We start from the raw sequence: 15684 nt of genomic DNA, 5'->3' as shown, positions 1-15684 counted from the left end.
TCTTGATGATCTTGATGTTGAAAAGAGGTTCTTGATATTGATATGATGATTCTTGACAAATCTTGATATTAAAGATAAATTGTGATTTTGATGATTTGGGAGGGATTAGAGCCCTAGGGTGGATTGGGAATTTGTGTTGTAATGTTCTTGATATATATTTGGGTGAGAATTCGCATGTTCGGGTGTTGATTATGTTTAGAAGTCGTAAAAGGATGAGTTATACGTGATTCTTGCTTTTGATCCATTAATTACCTACGTGATGTCGTTAATTGCGTTTAAAAGTGTCTAAGCATGGTTTCGGGTTCCACAAAGGATCCCGGGACGTAATTGTGATGAAGGAGTCAGTGGGGGGTAGGTGGGGGTAGGGGTACCTGCCACCTACCCACTGCCCGAAAATCACCGCCAGGCAGCGGGCAGGCGTTCGCCCGCCGGCAACCCACTGCCCGGGCGATGATCTCCGGCGGGCAGCCGGCGGGTGACCCCCCACCCACCGGCTAGCCGCTGGTCCGTACCCACCCTGGGTCTTTGGCTTCCCCGTTTGATGTTCCCCATTCCCCCGTGGTGTCTCAACGGACCCCGTTTGTCGTACTTAAGTCTAGTTTGATGTTTTGGGTACCGTTCGTAGGATAAAAGAGTCTTAGGGATTGCATGCTAGTTGAATCAGTAACCCGTTGACCTAGGTGGAAGTCGTATGAACCCCTTAGGACTATTCTTAGTATGTGAATGATCACACGTAAGCCTATTTATGTGTCTTCCCCTTCCCAATGTGCTATTATGTGCTACTATGTGCTATTGTGTGTTATGTGATGCGTGATTCCCCAATTTGGTTGCGATCAAATTGGCTATACGGGCAGTTGGATGGGTTGAGAACCATCCCAATAGTTAACCAGGCCGGTTGCGATCGGTCAGGTATATAATTATTATATAGGGCTGTGGTCCACTGTTTGTTACTTATGAGCTGCGGTTCATCCTCCTGGCTGCGGTCAACGATTCACTTCTTGGGCTGCGGTCCACATGGGCCTCGGCTACGATGACCCACCGAACTGGACGCGCCAGGCGGTGTGTAGGGCCAATAAACCCGAGGAAGGCTGTAGTCCACCAACCTGATTAATCAGGCGGTGTGTAGGGCTATGGCTGGCTGCGATCCACCGAGTGATGGGCCAGCGGTGCGTAGGGTTGTAGTCTCCGAGGATCTTCGCCACCGATTGTGTAACACCCCGTGTTACGACCCCGAAACCCAAATTAATTAATTAATTACCCAGCCCAAAAAGGGAGTCAAAACCCACTAATTAGCTAAAAAGAGGTCCACCATGGTCTGTGGGCCTTTATCCCTAAAAGCCAATCCCTTAGTCCTATAAGAAATAGAATTAGTAAAACCATGCCACCTAGACCCAAATTAGGACTCTTAAGTATATAAATAGGGGCATAGGGGAGCACCTAGGATTCACACCACAAATAATCCCTCACCACACAAGAAAGTTCCAAGAATTCCCCTAGGAGAAATCAAGAAAGAGAAATCTTAAAGAAAGACCCTTCATAGCCAAGGAAATTAATTAAGGCTAAAAGGTAACCCATGTCTCAAAAAAACCTATTTTCTTCGCTATAATCTCTTTCCTTGGCCTCCCTCTATATTCTTGTGTCTTGATGAATTCTTAAATGATAATTGTGATGATTGATAAGATGACTTATATGCTTTCTTGATAGTCTTGGTGACCTTGATGTTAAAAAGAAGTTCTTGATTATGATGTGATGATTCTTAACGAATCTTGATATTTTCTTGATGTTGCGAATAAAATATGTTCTTGATGATTTGGGTGGGATTAGAGCCCTAGGTTGGATTGGGAATTTGTATTGAGGACGTTCTTGATTTATATTTTGGTGGGAATTCGCATGTTCGGGTGTTGTTTATATTTAGAAACCGTAATAGGTTAAGTCCTACATGATTCTTGCTTTTGATCCGTTAATTGCTTGTGTGATGTCGTTATTTGCGTTTAAAAGTGTCTAAGCATGGTTTCGGGTTCCACAAAGGACCCCGGGACCAATTTATGATGAATGAGTCAGTGGGGGGTAGGTGGGGGTGGCGGAACCCACCACCTACCCGCTGCCCAAATGGGCGCTTCCCGGCAGCGGGCAGCCACCGGGCAGTCGGCTACCTGCCGGCTACCCGCTGCCCGAAACAGCATCCACCGGCGGGTGACCCCCACCCACCGGCTACCCGCTGGTCCACACCCCACCCCGGGTCCCCGGCTTCCCCGTTTGATGTTCCCCGTTCCCCATGGTGTCCCAACGGACCCCGTTGGTCGTGCCTGAGTCTAGTTTGGAATTTCGGGTACCATTCGTAGGTTAAACGAGTCTTAGGAATTGCATGCTAGTTGAATTGGTAACCGGTGGACCTAGGTGGAAGTTATATGTGCCCTTAGGAACTATTCTTAGTATGTGAATGAGCACATGTAAGCTTAATTATATGTCTCCCCCTTCCCTATGTGAATTATGTGTTATTATGTGCTATTGTGTGTTACGTGGTGCATGACCCCAACTTGGTTAAGATCAATTGGGCTATACGGGCAGTTGAATGGGCTGAGAACCATCCCAACTGTTAACCAGGCCGGTTAAGATCGGACAGGAATATTAATATAGGACTGAGGTCCACTATACGGGCAGTTGAATGGGCTGAGAAGCATCCCAACTGTTAACCAGGCCAGTTAAGATCGGTCAGGAATATTAATATAGGACTGAGGTCCACTATACGGGCAGTTGAATGGGTTGAGAACCATCCCAACTGTTAACCAGGCTGGTAGAGACTGGTCAGGTATATAAAGATTATGTATAGGACTGAAGGTCCACATGGGCATCGGTGATATGACCCACCGACCGGGACGCGCCAGGCGGTATGGGGCCAACAAGCAGAGGAAGGTTGTAGTCCACTGACCTGAGTAATCAGGTGGTGTGTAGGGCTACGATTGGCTGCGACCCACCGAGTGGTGGGACATCGGTATGTAGGACCGTAGTCTCCGAGGATCTTTGCCCACCGACTGAGTTTAGCTCAGCGGTGTGTCGGGCTTGATCCGCTGCGGCCCACCGATTGTGCGCATCAACGGTGTGTAGGGTCGTAAGTCCCCCCTTGTAAAGGGGATCGCGGTCCACCGACTGGGCGCGTCAGCGGTGTGTCGGATTGTGGTCCGACGTTGAGTTCGTCAGCGGTTCTCAAAGGGTTGGTTGCGATCAACTCCCCTCGTACCGCGATACTGAGGTAGGGTGTTGCGGGGCCGTGTTAATGCTATAGGCATTAACCCTCATGTTCGGGGCATGCGATTGGTCCCGTGGCGCCATCGATGACTATGTGATATGAATGCTGCTTGGATGATGACGTGGATTGGAATTGAGAAGTGGCTTGTGACTGTAAATGCGTATTCCTTATGATGTTATTGTTGTTGTCTGATGTACTTATCCCTATTTGCTGAGTCTATTCCTGGCTATAAAACTAGTGTCTCTTAAGTATATGTTTTCCTGCTTCGAAATGATTTTTGTATATATATATATATATATATATATATATATATATATATATATATATATATATATATATCTATACTATATTTCAACGCGTTGGAGTGGGTTACCAGCATCTCTCGCTGAACAGATATATTTGGCTTTCAGGCACAGAGGAGTAGACACTGGAGCGCGCTAAAGACTTGAAGCGTAGAGTAAATAGTTTCCCTTTCGGCCTGCGTGCCGTGCTTATGTATTTACATTATTAAGGATATTAGTTAGTTAGCCTGTGCACCTGAGCTCTCCAGCTCAGGTGTGGCATAGCACCCCGTACTCTATTATGCTATGCTTGGGATTTAATGAGAATTTACCTTTATTATATAAGTCTTAAAAGTTGAAAAATTTCGAGGTGTTACAGTTGGTATCAGAGCCTAAGTTTGACCCTAGGATAAGACTCTTAAGACCAAGACCCTAGGACAATAGGCCTAAACAATAAAAGTTCAGTAGGATAGGATTTAGGGAATCATAGGACGCGCGGTGAGATTGTGAGCCCACTATACCCCTCATTAATTTAAAAGAGACTTCCCTTTCGCTTATCACACCAAGGTAAGGGTACAACACTCTAACTCAAACATTACTATAAACATTGGCTCTATAGATCAGCATCATGGCACCAACCAGAAGACAATCAAGGATTCCGGAACCCGCTACACAAGATCCCCTGGCTCAAACCTTACAACAACTAACCCAAGTCGCCCAAGCACTAAGCAACATAGCTCTCCGCAACAACCGACTACTACCACCTCTACCAAATACAAACTCCGAAATCGCCCGACAAGTTTCAAACCATAGACCACCCACTTTCTCAGGAGAAGAAGATCCTGCCATCCTTGAGGAATGGATTCGGACCTTCGACAAAATTCTGGGACTAGTAGAATGTCCAGAGGAACGTCGTGTAGAGGTAGCCTCATTTTACTTCGGACACGAGGTAGACCTTTGGTGGATCCACGAGAGACCCACTTACAGGCAAGAACCAGGATTCAACTGGGAAAGCCTGAAAACACGACTGCGGGAACGATTCAACCCAACCCACATAAAAGCATCTATGCACGAAGAGTTCCTTCACCTAAAACAAGGAACGACTACTGTCATGGAATACCATAAACGATTCCTCGAACTGGCACGCTTCGCGCTAGAATTAGTCCCCACAGAGACAACCAAAATAGAGAGATTTGTATCAGGCCTCAACTTCGAAGCCCGAAAAGCCCTAATAGTAAGCGGACCCCGGACCCTCAACGAGGCCTACTCCAGTGCCGCCAACCTCTACCGAATCCAACTACTACAACGTGGGGTTCAGGAACAGATTCGAAAAAGGAACACAGGAGGTGGGGCGCCACTCATGAAAAGAGCAAAAAACGACGTTAACGCAAGGCCAAGCAATCCAGCAGGACAGAGGCCACTCCCGAGAAACGGCAAAACTAATACAGGGGGCTTCCCTTGCCCAAAATGCCACCAAAGCCATAGGGGCAAGGACTGCATGGGGAACCCCTTACGATGCTTCAATTGCGGGAAAGAAGGGCACAAGGCTTTCCTCTGCCCTCAACCCTCAAACTCACGCCCTATGGCCATGGGCCGACCAAGGGACACAAGCAATCAAGGAAACTATGGCGCCCCCGGAAAAGTATTTGTCATGAGCCGCACGCAAGCCGAACTCGAGGGCGAGGGCAACCCCGACGAAGGAAATATGACCCCGGAAAACGAAGATCGCGCAAACCCGCCAGAAGGAAACCAGGAAGACGAATTTTGTTTAGGATAATATAACAAACCCTTTTTTTTTGTAACCACCCCCCGTAGTAAAATCGTGTGTTTAGACTAGTCACTTCGGAATTATAATAAATAAAAGCTAGTTCGAAATAATATTAGCATAACATGAGAAAACAAGACTACCCACAAGACAACCAGCAACGACAACAAGGACCAACATTTTCTACCACTAGGAGACAAAAGAGGGAAAAGACAAAGAAATATTCCATAAAGAAGACTAATGTCACTAATGAAAATTGAACCCTAGACCTCCCATTTGAAAACCCAAGTCCTTAACCACTAAGCCATGAGTGTTTCTTGGAATCTTAAGGGAACACTCCCTTCTTAAACCCCTACAAATCCCTAAAAACCCCAAAACCCCCAAATAAAAAACCCTTCTTCTTCCTCATTCCTTTCTTCCCCCATAATCTCTCTCTCTTTCTCTCCCTCTCACCCCACCCCGCCGGCAACCACCCGAGGCCCACACCCCACCAGTGGCCACCATCAAACCAGCCGCCGCCCAGCTCCACCACCCCGCACGCCGCCGTCGACGCCCCAGAAGGCCACCGCCCCTCGCCTGGCCACGGCCCGCTACCGCGCCCACCCGCAGCTCGCCCGGTCGCCGCCCCCTGCCAGCAGCCACCTGCTCCAGCCCTCGCACCCTCGCCGGCGGCCACAAACAGCAGGCCACGTCGCCCGCCACCTCGCCGGAGAAACCATCGCCGCCGGAAACCCCCACCCGAAAACTCGTCGGAAAATTTCTCCCGAAAAAACCCCAATCATGCCGAAAAAGCCCCTCGGAATCCGAACCTCAGAGTAGAACAACGCCGATTACACGGTAATTGGAGGTAAGGCCCTCGAACCCGACCAATTCTCTCCGGAGTTGGTCGACATGCTTAAATTTCAAGGACTCTTGGATACGTATGTCGCCATCAAAGGGGATACACACCCCGAATTGGTGAAAGAATTCTACCATCATTTAATAGCCGTCAAGTGGGGTGACAATGTAGAGATCACCACCAAAGTCCGAGGCAAGGAGATAGTACTCTCCGAAGGCCGCTTGGCCAAACTCCTAAAATTGACCACCACAGGCGTGTCAGATTATGACCGAAAGGGGTGGATCAGTGCCCAAGGCACGGGGTATATGGACTACCTCGGGTACCTTCTAGGGAAAGAGGAAGGCGTCACCTCGGCCACCTGGCCTAACAGAAAATGGCTAACCGCTGAATAGAAAATACTAGTGATGATTGTAACTGATAGCCTATTGCCTACGAACAACAAAAGCAAAGACGTGGGAAGCCTGGAGTGTACCTTTGCCTACTTCCTCAATCACAAAGTCAAATTCAATCTACCGACCCTTATGTTGAAACATATGGAGTTTTGTAAGGCTAGCAACCGGCTTAGCCTGCCTTACGGGATGATCCTAAGTTGGATCATGGAGAAAAAGGGAGTGGACCTGAGCCACACCGAGGTCAAAGCCGCAAGCGGCATGATTTTCAATGCCCAGAATCTCCGTCGCAATGATATCTACTATGTCGAAGAGGGACAATACATCACCCTCGAGGAGATTTGCCTTAAACCCGAAGAGGAACGGAGGGAGTTGGTTGATCGACTAGATATCTCCAACAAGAAGTTTAAACGGGCGATGCAAGAATGTGGGGGAAATGGGGAGCAAGAAGAGGATAGCGAACCCGAACCAACGGCTCCAACACAAGCAAGGGGAAACCCGGGGGGCCAAAACGAAGAAACCACCAACGAACGCATCCTCGCACAGCTCACCCGACAGAACCAAATCATGGACGAAGGGTTCTCGACCCTAATCCACGCAACACGCGCCTTAGATCAGAGGGTGGCAGCAATCGAGACCATCCTGGGCACTCGCGGGGCATCCAACTCGGGAACAGGAAACCAAGGTACACCCGAACTTCTCAAACACCACTTCACCAGAAATCCAGTCCACCCCCAGCAAAGACAGCGCACAGGGCCACACTTCCTGATCAGGAGGCCAAATTACGCGACGTCCGAGGGTGAAGGAATGGATCCACGCACCGGCTTCGGGGACGAAGCCTCTTGTAAGGGGGGGGGGGGAGAGTGTACCACCCCGTGTTACGACCCCTAAACCCAAATTAATTAATTAATTACCCAGCCCAAAAAGGGAGTCAAGACCCACTAATTAGCCAAAAAGAGGTCCACCATGGTCTGTGGGCATTTATCCCTAAAAGCCAATCCCTTAGTCCTATAAGAAATAGAATTAGTAAAACCATGCCACCTACACCCTAATTAGGACTCTTAAGTATATAAATAGGGGCATAGGGGGGGGGGGCACATAGGATTCACACCACAAATAATCCCTCACCACACAAGAAAGTTCCAAAAATTCCCCTAGGAGAAATCAAGAAAGAGAAATCTTACAGAAAGACCCTTCATAGCCAAGGAAATTAATTGAGGCTAAAAGGTAACCCATATCTCAACAAAACCTATTTTCTTCGCTATAATCTCTTTCCTTGGCCTCCCTCTATATTCTTGTGTCTTGATTGAATTCTTCTATGATAATTGTGATGATTGATAAGATGACTTATATGCTTTCTTGAGAGTCTTGGTGACCTTGATGTTAAAAAGAAGTTCTTGATTATGATACGATGATTCTTAACGAATCTTGATATTTTCTTGATGTTGCGAATAAAATATGTTCTTGATGATTTGGGTGGGATTAGAGCCCTAGGTTGGATTGGGAATTTGTATTGAGGACGTTCTTGATTTATATTTTGGTGGGAATTCGCATGTTCGGGTGTTGTTTATATTTAGAAATCGTAATAGGTTAAGTCCTACATGATTCTTGCTTTTGATTCGTTAATTGCTTGTGTGATGTCGTTATTTGGGTTTGAAAGTGTCTAAGCATGGTTTTGGGTTCCACAAAGAACCCCGGGACGAATTTATGATGAATGAGTCAGTGGGGGGTAGGTGGGGGAAGCGGAACCCACCACCTACCCGCTGCCCAAAAGGGCGCTGCCCGGCAGCGGGCTGCCGGCTACCCGCTGCCCGGAACAGCGCCCACCGGCGGGTGACCCCCACCCACCAGTCCACACCCCATCCCGGGTTCCCGGCTTCCCCGTTTGATGTTCCCCGTTCCCCATGGTGTCCCAACGGACCCCGTTGGTCGTGCCTGAGTCTAGTTTGGAATTTCGGGTACCATTCGTAGGCTAAACGAGTCTTAGGAATTGTATGCTAGTTGAATTTGTAACCCGTGGACCTAGGTGGAAGTTATATGTGTCCTTAGGAACTATTCGTAGTATGTGAATGAGCACATGTAAGCTTAATTATATGTCTCCCCCTTCCCTATGTGAATTATGTGTTATTATGTGCTATTGTGTGTTACGTTGTGCATGGCCCCAACTTGGTTAAGATCAATTGGGCTATACGGGCAGTTGAATGGGTTGAGAACCATCCCAACTGTTAACCAGGCCGGTTAAGATCGGTCAGGAATATTAATATAGGATTGAAGTCCACTATACGGGCAGTTGAATGGGCTGAGAACCATCCCAACTGTTAACCAGGCCGGTTAAGATCGGTTAGGAATATTAATATAGGACTGATGTCCACTATACGGGCAGTTGAATGGGTTGAGAACCATCCCAACTGTTAACCAGGCTGGTAGAGACCGGTCAGGTATATAAAGATTATGTATAGGACAGAAGGTCCACATTGGCCTCGGTGATATGACCCACCGACCGGGACGCGCCAGGCGGTATGGGGCCACCAAGCCGAGGAAGGTTGTAGTCTACCGACCTGAGTAATCAGGCGGTGTGTAGGGCTACGGATGGCTGCGACCCACCGAGTGGTGGGACATCGGTATGTAGGACCGTAGTCTCCGAGGATCATTGCCCACCGACTGAGTTTAGCTCATCGGTGTGTCGGGCTTGATCCGCTACGGCCCACCGATTGTGCGCATCAACGGTGTGTAGGGTCATAAGTCCCCCCTTGTAATGGGGATCGCGGTCCACCGACTGGGCGCGTCAGTGGTGTGTCGGATCGTGGTCCGACGTTGAGTTCGTCAGCGGTTCTCAAAGGGTTGGTTGCGATCAACTCCCCTCGTACCACGGTACTAAGGTAGGATGTTGCGGGGCCGTGTTAATGCTATAGGCATTAACCCTCATGTTCGGGGCATGCGATTGGTCCCGTGGCGCCATCGATGACTATGTGATATGAATGATGCTTGGATGATGACGTGGATTGGAATTGAGAAGTGGCTTGTGATCGTAAATGCGTATTCCTTATGATGTTTTTGTTGTTGTCTGATGTACTTATCCCTATTTGCTGAGTCTATTCCTGGCTTTAAAACTAGTGTCTCTTAAGTATATGTCTTCCTGCTTCGAAATGATTTTTGTATATCTATATATATATATATATATATATATATATATATATATATATCTATACTATATTTCAACGCGTTGGAGTGGGTTACCAGCACCTCTCGCTGAACATATATATTTGGCTTTCAGGCGCCGAGGAGTAGACACTGGAGCGCGCTAAAGACTTGAAGCGTAGAGTAGATAGTTTCCCTTTCGGCCTGCGTGCCGTGCTTATGTATTTACATTATTGAGGATATTAGTTAGTTAGCCTGTGCACCTGAGTTCTCCAGCTCAGGTGTGGCATAGCACCCCGTACTCTATTATACTATGCTTGGGATTTAATGAGAATTTACCTTTATTATATAAGTCTTAAAAGTTGAAAATTTTCGGGGTGTTACAGACTGAGTCTCTCAGCGGTGTGTAGGGCTTGATCCGCTACGGCCCACCGACTGTGCCCGTCAACGGTTTGTAGGGTCGTATGTCCCCCCTTGTAAACGGGATCACAGTCCATCGACTGGGCGCGTCAGCGGTGTGTAGGATTATGGTCAGACGTTGAGTTCGTCAGAGGTAGGGTGCTGCGGGGCCGTGTTAGTGCTATATGCGCTAACCCTCATGTTCGGGGCATGCGAATGGACCCGTGGCGCCAGCTCAGTGTGATTGATTTGGAAATAGACTGTGGCCTTTGTTGCGTATTCTTTATGATGATTCTACTTAACTATTATCATTGATTATTGTGCTTACCCCTATTTGCTGAGTCCATTCCTGATTTTAAAACTAGAGTCTCTTAAGTATATATCTTCCTGCTTCAAAATGATTTTCATATATCTATATATATCTATCTATATTGTATTTCAACGCGTTGGAGTGGGTTACCGGCATCATTCGCTGAACAGATATATTTGGCTTTCAGGCACAAATGATTAGCTCCTAGAGCGCGCTAGAAGAACTTGGAGTAGATAGATAGTTTTCCTTTCGTCCTGCGTGCCATGATGATGTATTGAGGATATTTAGTTAGTTTAGCCTGTGCATCTGAGTTCTCCAGCTCAGATGTAGCATAGCACCCCGCACTCGTATATTTTGTATTACTCTGTTTTGGGATTTAATGAGAATTGACCTTTGTTATATAAGTTTTAAAAGTTTCAAAATTTCGGGGTGTTACACTAACCCTTAAAATTGACATATAATCTCACTTTGAACTTCCTCCATGGTTTCTACCCGAGAGGTTGGGTTATTTGGAACATTATTTTGGTTGGAGTTTTGATTGAGATTTGTAGTGTGAGTTTGGCTTAGGTTTTGGTCGTTGTGGCTAGATGTATGAGTGTTGCTTGGATTAGGATTGTGGCTAGAAGTATGAGTATGGCTTGGAGGGTCATTGGCTTGGGATTCGGTTGGAGGATTTTCATTGATGATGTCTTGGACTAGTCTTTTTCTGGCTGGTAGTGCTCAGGGTTTTCTTTTTCTTTTGTTGGACTCATCTAACACCTCAAAGTTTTTGTAAAGAATCCTATTGTTTCCAAAAGGTTTCCTTGCTCTCATGATCAACTCTTTGTGTTTTAGGATTTCACCAATTAGTAAGCCAAAACCTAACACATGGCCAAACTTCCCGTTCTTGATTTTTGCTCCCTTAACAAAGTGACATATTCTGCTCAACACCAACTTACTCCAATTTGCTCTAACACCAGTCATAATAGCATGCAAATAACCAATTCTTTTCGGAGTTATATCTTCCATACTATTTATTTTGCACTGAAGACACTTGTATATCACATTTATCAACATTTGATATTCCAGCTTCAAATCAGTTTTGTCTCCAGAAAGATTAGGTTCAACAGATGATTTTTCATTCCTAATTTATGTCCAGACCTCAGTTCGGTCATATACATGCATGTCTAAATCTAGCAAGGGTTGTTCCGGGGTAGACATAGGCATTCCAAAGGTTGAAAATAACTCATTTTCTCCAATGGAGATAGGAGTTCCATTAACAGTGGACTCAATGGTCCAACCGTTTACCTTGGCATTGACATAGAAGCCGGCTACATCCTCACTATAATATCCATAGTAGGAATAGGAACATAACCTCATTAGACCATTGTTCTGTATTGCATGGATGATCCTTTGGGCAAGCTCCGAATTTTTGGCATTTTTGAGAAATCCAGTAGGGTCGAAGCTTCCTCCGGCTTTGACATTGGTGGCCAACTTGGTGAGATTAATCTGCACGGGTTGTTCTTCATGGACTTGTGAACTTGATTGTCCGATTGTTGCCATTGTAAAGTTGAGGATTGATGAAGATTGAGAGATGTAAAAATTTTAGGATGGTTCGGCTATGGAAGATGAAGAGTTTTGAAGGTGTTTGGAAAGGTTGTAAAGTGGAGAAGATGATAACCTTTGACCTTTTGACCGGTTTGAGTGGAATGGGTGTTTTACGAAGAGGTCCTTCACTTATGGTTTAGGGCTTCTAAGTGTTGAGGGGTATTTTTGGAATTCCACTCGTTGACATACTAATTGTCAGTCTAGGTTTTATATTCTCCATTCGGTTTGTCTGCTGTGGCGCCAAATTTAGAAGTATAGAATCATTTTTGACCTGCCACATAAAAAAAAATAGTACTAAGTCTATTCCAATAACAACAACAACAACAACAACAACAACAATAATAATAATAATAATAATAATAATAATAATAATAATAATAATAATAATAAAATAATAAAAAAAGATAATAATAATAATAATAAAGATAGTGGCCGAAAAAAAATATTGATAGACAACTAAATAAATGTGATGAAGTAAATGCTCTCAACTACCATAACTAGATACTCTTATTTAAGCTAATAAGCAATCATCACAACTATCTTGTCACACATAAATAAGGTAGATATTGCATGTAAGGAAATCTTATAAAATTTATATACACACGGTTAAAGAGAAAGGTATTTATGCAAAGAAAATAAAAATAAAAACGTAGTATTTAAGACAAATTTTCCTAGATACTAGGAAGTGACATTTTGGTGCATGTTGGACACATAGGCAATTAAAAAAAATTGTGACCGAAAAAAAATTGATACATATAAGAACATTTAATAAAAAATTGTGCTTATAGTTAAATGAGATTTAGTGACTTAGCTCAGTTCGATCATGCCCATCTCGTGTCTTAATTTTGCAAACCTTGATTCGCATAAGGGTTTGTAAGAATATCAGCTGTTTGATTTTCCGTTGGAATATATTCTATCCTCAGATTCTTCTTTTCGATGTGATCACGGATAAAATGATGTCTCACGTCAATGTGCTTAGTTCTTGAATGTAGCACGGGATTTTGAGTGATTGCGATAGCACTTGTATTATCACAAAATATGCTAACATCTTCGCAATTTACACCATAATATTTTAATTGATGCTTCATCCAAAGAATTTGTGCACAACAACTCCCAGCTGCTATATATTCAGCTTCAGCGGTGCTTGTAGCTATGGAGTTTTGCTTTTTGTTAAACCAAGATACCAATCTTCCCCCTAAGAACTGGCATGTCCCTGAGGTACTTTTTCGATCGATTTTACACCCTGCAAAATCTGCATCTGAAAAACCAGTTAGTGTAAAATTACCTTCTTTGGGATACCATAATCCCACATTGACTGTTCCTTTTAGGTATCGAATGATTTTCTTGGTGGCAAGAAAATGACTTTCTTTCGGATTTGATTAGAACCTAGCACATACTCCCACTGAGTAAGATATATCTGGTCGACTTGCAGTGAGGTATAGTAATGATCCAATCATTCCTTGATATTTCGTTTCGTTAACGTCCTTGCCTTCATCATCTTTATCCAATCTTAAAGACGTGCTCATCGGGATCTTGATTGAGGATTTTCCATCTTGACCAAATTTCTTTATAAGATCTTTTGTGTATTTGGCTTGATTGATGAATATTCCATCGTTGAGTTGCTTTACTTATAAACCAAGAAAGTAGTTCAACTGTCCCATCATGCTCATCTCAAACCTATTCTGCATGAGCTCGAAACCGGGTGGTTGTTCAACGTAGACTTCCTCTTCAAGTAAGCCATTTAAAAATGCACTTTTCACGTCCATTTGGTAGACCGTGAAGTTCTTGTACGTGGCATAAGCTAGAAATATTCTGATGGCTTCAAGTCTTGCAACGGGTGCAAATGTTTCGTCGAAGTCTATTCCTTCTTCTTGTGAATATCCTTTAGCCACTAATCTTGCTTTATTTCGAACAACAATTTCTTCTTCATTCGCTTTGTTCCGAAAGACCCATTTTGTTCCAATTACGTTGTAATTTTCGGGTCTTGGAACTAATTCCCATACATCATTTCTTTTAAATTGATCTAGCTCTTCTTGCATTGCATTAATCCAGTCCGGGTCATTTAGGGCTTCTTCAATACTTGTGGGTTCCACCTGCGAAAGAAAACAAGAAAATAAAGCATCTATATTTGAGGATCTTGCTTTTACTCCTTTTCGTGGATCTCCAATTACTAGCTCCGGAGGGTGATTTTTGAGCCATCTCAAGTCAGGTTGTAGATTGCATGGATTTTCCACGTTTCCTTATTCAGTAGGTAAGTTGGAGGTAGACTCATTTTGCTCATCAGATTGTTCTCCAACTTGCACTTTTGCTTGAGAGTTTTGTATTTTCATGTGTGGTTCTTCATTTACTTCCACGTGACCTTCACTGTTGCAATCAATGTCCAATTGCTCTATTACCTGTACAACATTATCTTTAAAAGATATGTCAGCATCATTAAATGATTTTTCAACATGACATCTTTCCTGATCATTTTTGTTGCTTTAGGTTTCCTCCTTGTGGACTTCATCAAATGTAACATGAATTGATTCTTCTACCACCATTGACTTTTTGTTGAATACTCTGAAGGCTTTGCTGGTAGATGAATATCCCAAAAATATTCCTTCATCTCCACGCTCATCAAAAGTCTTTAGATATGTTTTACCATTATTAAGAATAAAGCATTTGATACCAAAAGTATGAAAATAGTTGAGTTTAGGTTTTCTCCCTTTCCATAACTCGTACAGAGTCTTATTGTAAGACTTGTGTATCAAGTTTTGATTTAGCGTGTAGCATGCGGTGTTGATTGCTTCAGCACAATATCTTTTAGGTAGCTCGGCTGACGTAATCATCACACGTGCGACTTCTTTTAGCGTTCTATTTCTTCTTTCGGCTACACCATTTTTTTGTGGTGTACGTGCGACAGATAATTAATGTAGAATTCCATGAGAATTTCACTAGGCTTGGATCACTTGATTCACGAACCCAGTTCCACGATCCGTTTGAATTTTTTCAATTTTCAAGTCTTTCTCGTTTTGTAGTAACTTAAGTAGTTCTGGCAACTTTTGCTCCACTTCATTTTTCTTTTTGAGAAATATCGTCCATGTGTACCTAGAAAAATTATCAACAACAACTAGTGTATATTTCTTACCACTTAGACTTACTGGGTTTACTGGACCGAATAGATCCATGTGTAGTAGACTTAGCGGTCTTGTTGTAGATTCTTGAGTCTTGGACTTGAATGATGACTTGATTTGTTTTCCTCTTTGGAAAGCATCACATATTTGATCTTTCTGGTAGACAATGATTCAACTTTCTGTGCCATTCCCAACTTGTAGCGTGTGAGTTGTTTGCTAGTAGACATACTGATTCTTTTGTCGTGTTCCAATCAACCACATACATATTTTTCTTCCTTATTCCTTCGAGCACAACTTCTCCCAAGGAATCTGATAGGAATATTTTTGTAAGTTTTGATGAAGCCAAATGTACTTTAGATCCCCTCAGTTTTTAGGTCTTTGAGTACAAGCATCATAAATCAGAATAGCGAATCAAAAGGAATCTGCCATAGGAAGAACAAAATTAATTTGAGAAATTAATTTTGGTCCTACGAGTATTCATTCGAGAAAAAAACATAATGGAATGGCATTGCAAAGAGTGACTGGATGAGCCTAACTGTGAAATGGTAGAACTCCTTAATTAAAACGATCACACTCGAGATCGATTCCCCCCCCCCCCCCTCAAGGATTTATTGATT

Source organism: Ipomoea nil, unplaced genomic scaffold (assembly GCF_001879475.1).
Source record: "Ipomoea nil cultivar Tokyo-kokei standard unplaced genomic scaffold, Asagao_1.1 scaffold3377, whole genome shotgun sequence".
In the NCBI taxonomy this organism is placed as follows: domain Eukaryota; kingdom Viridiplantae; phylum Streptophyta; class Magnoliopsida; order Solanales; family Convolvulaceae; genus Ipomoea; species Ipomoea nil.
This window is presented reverse-complemented; position numbering follows the sequence as displayed.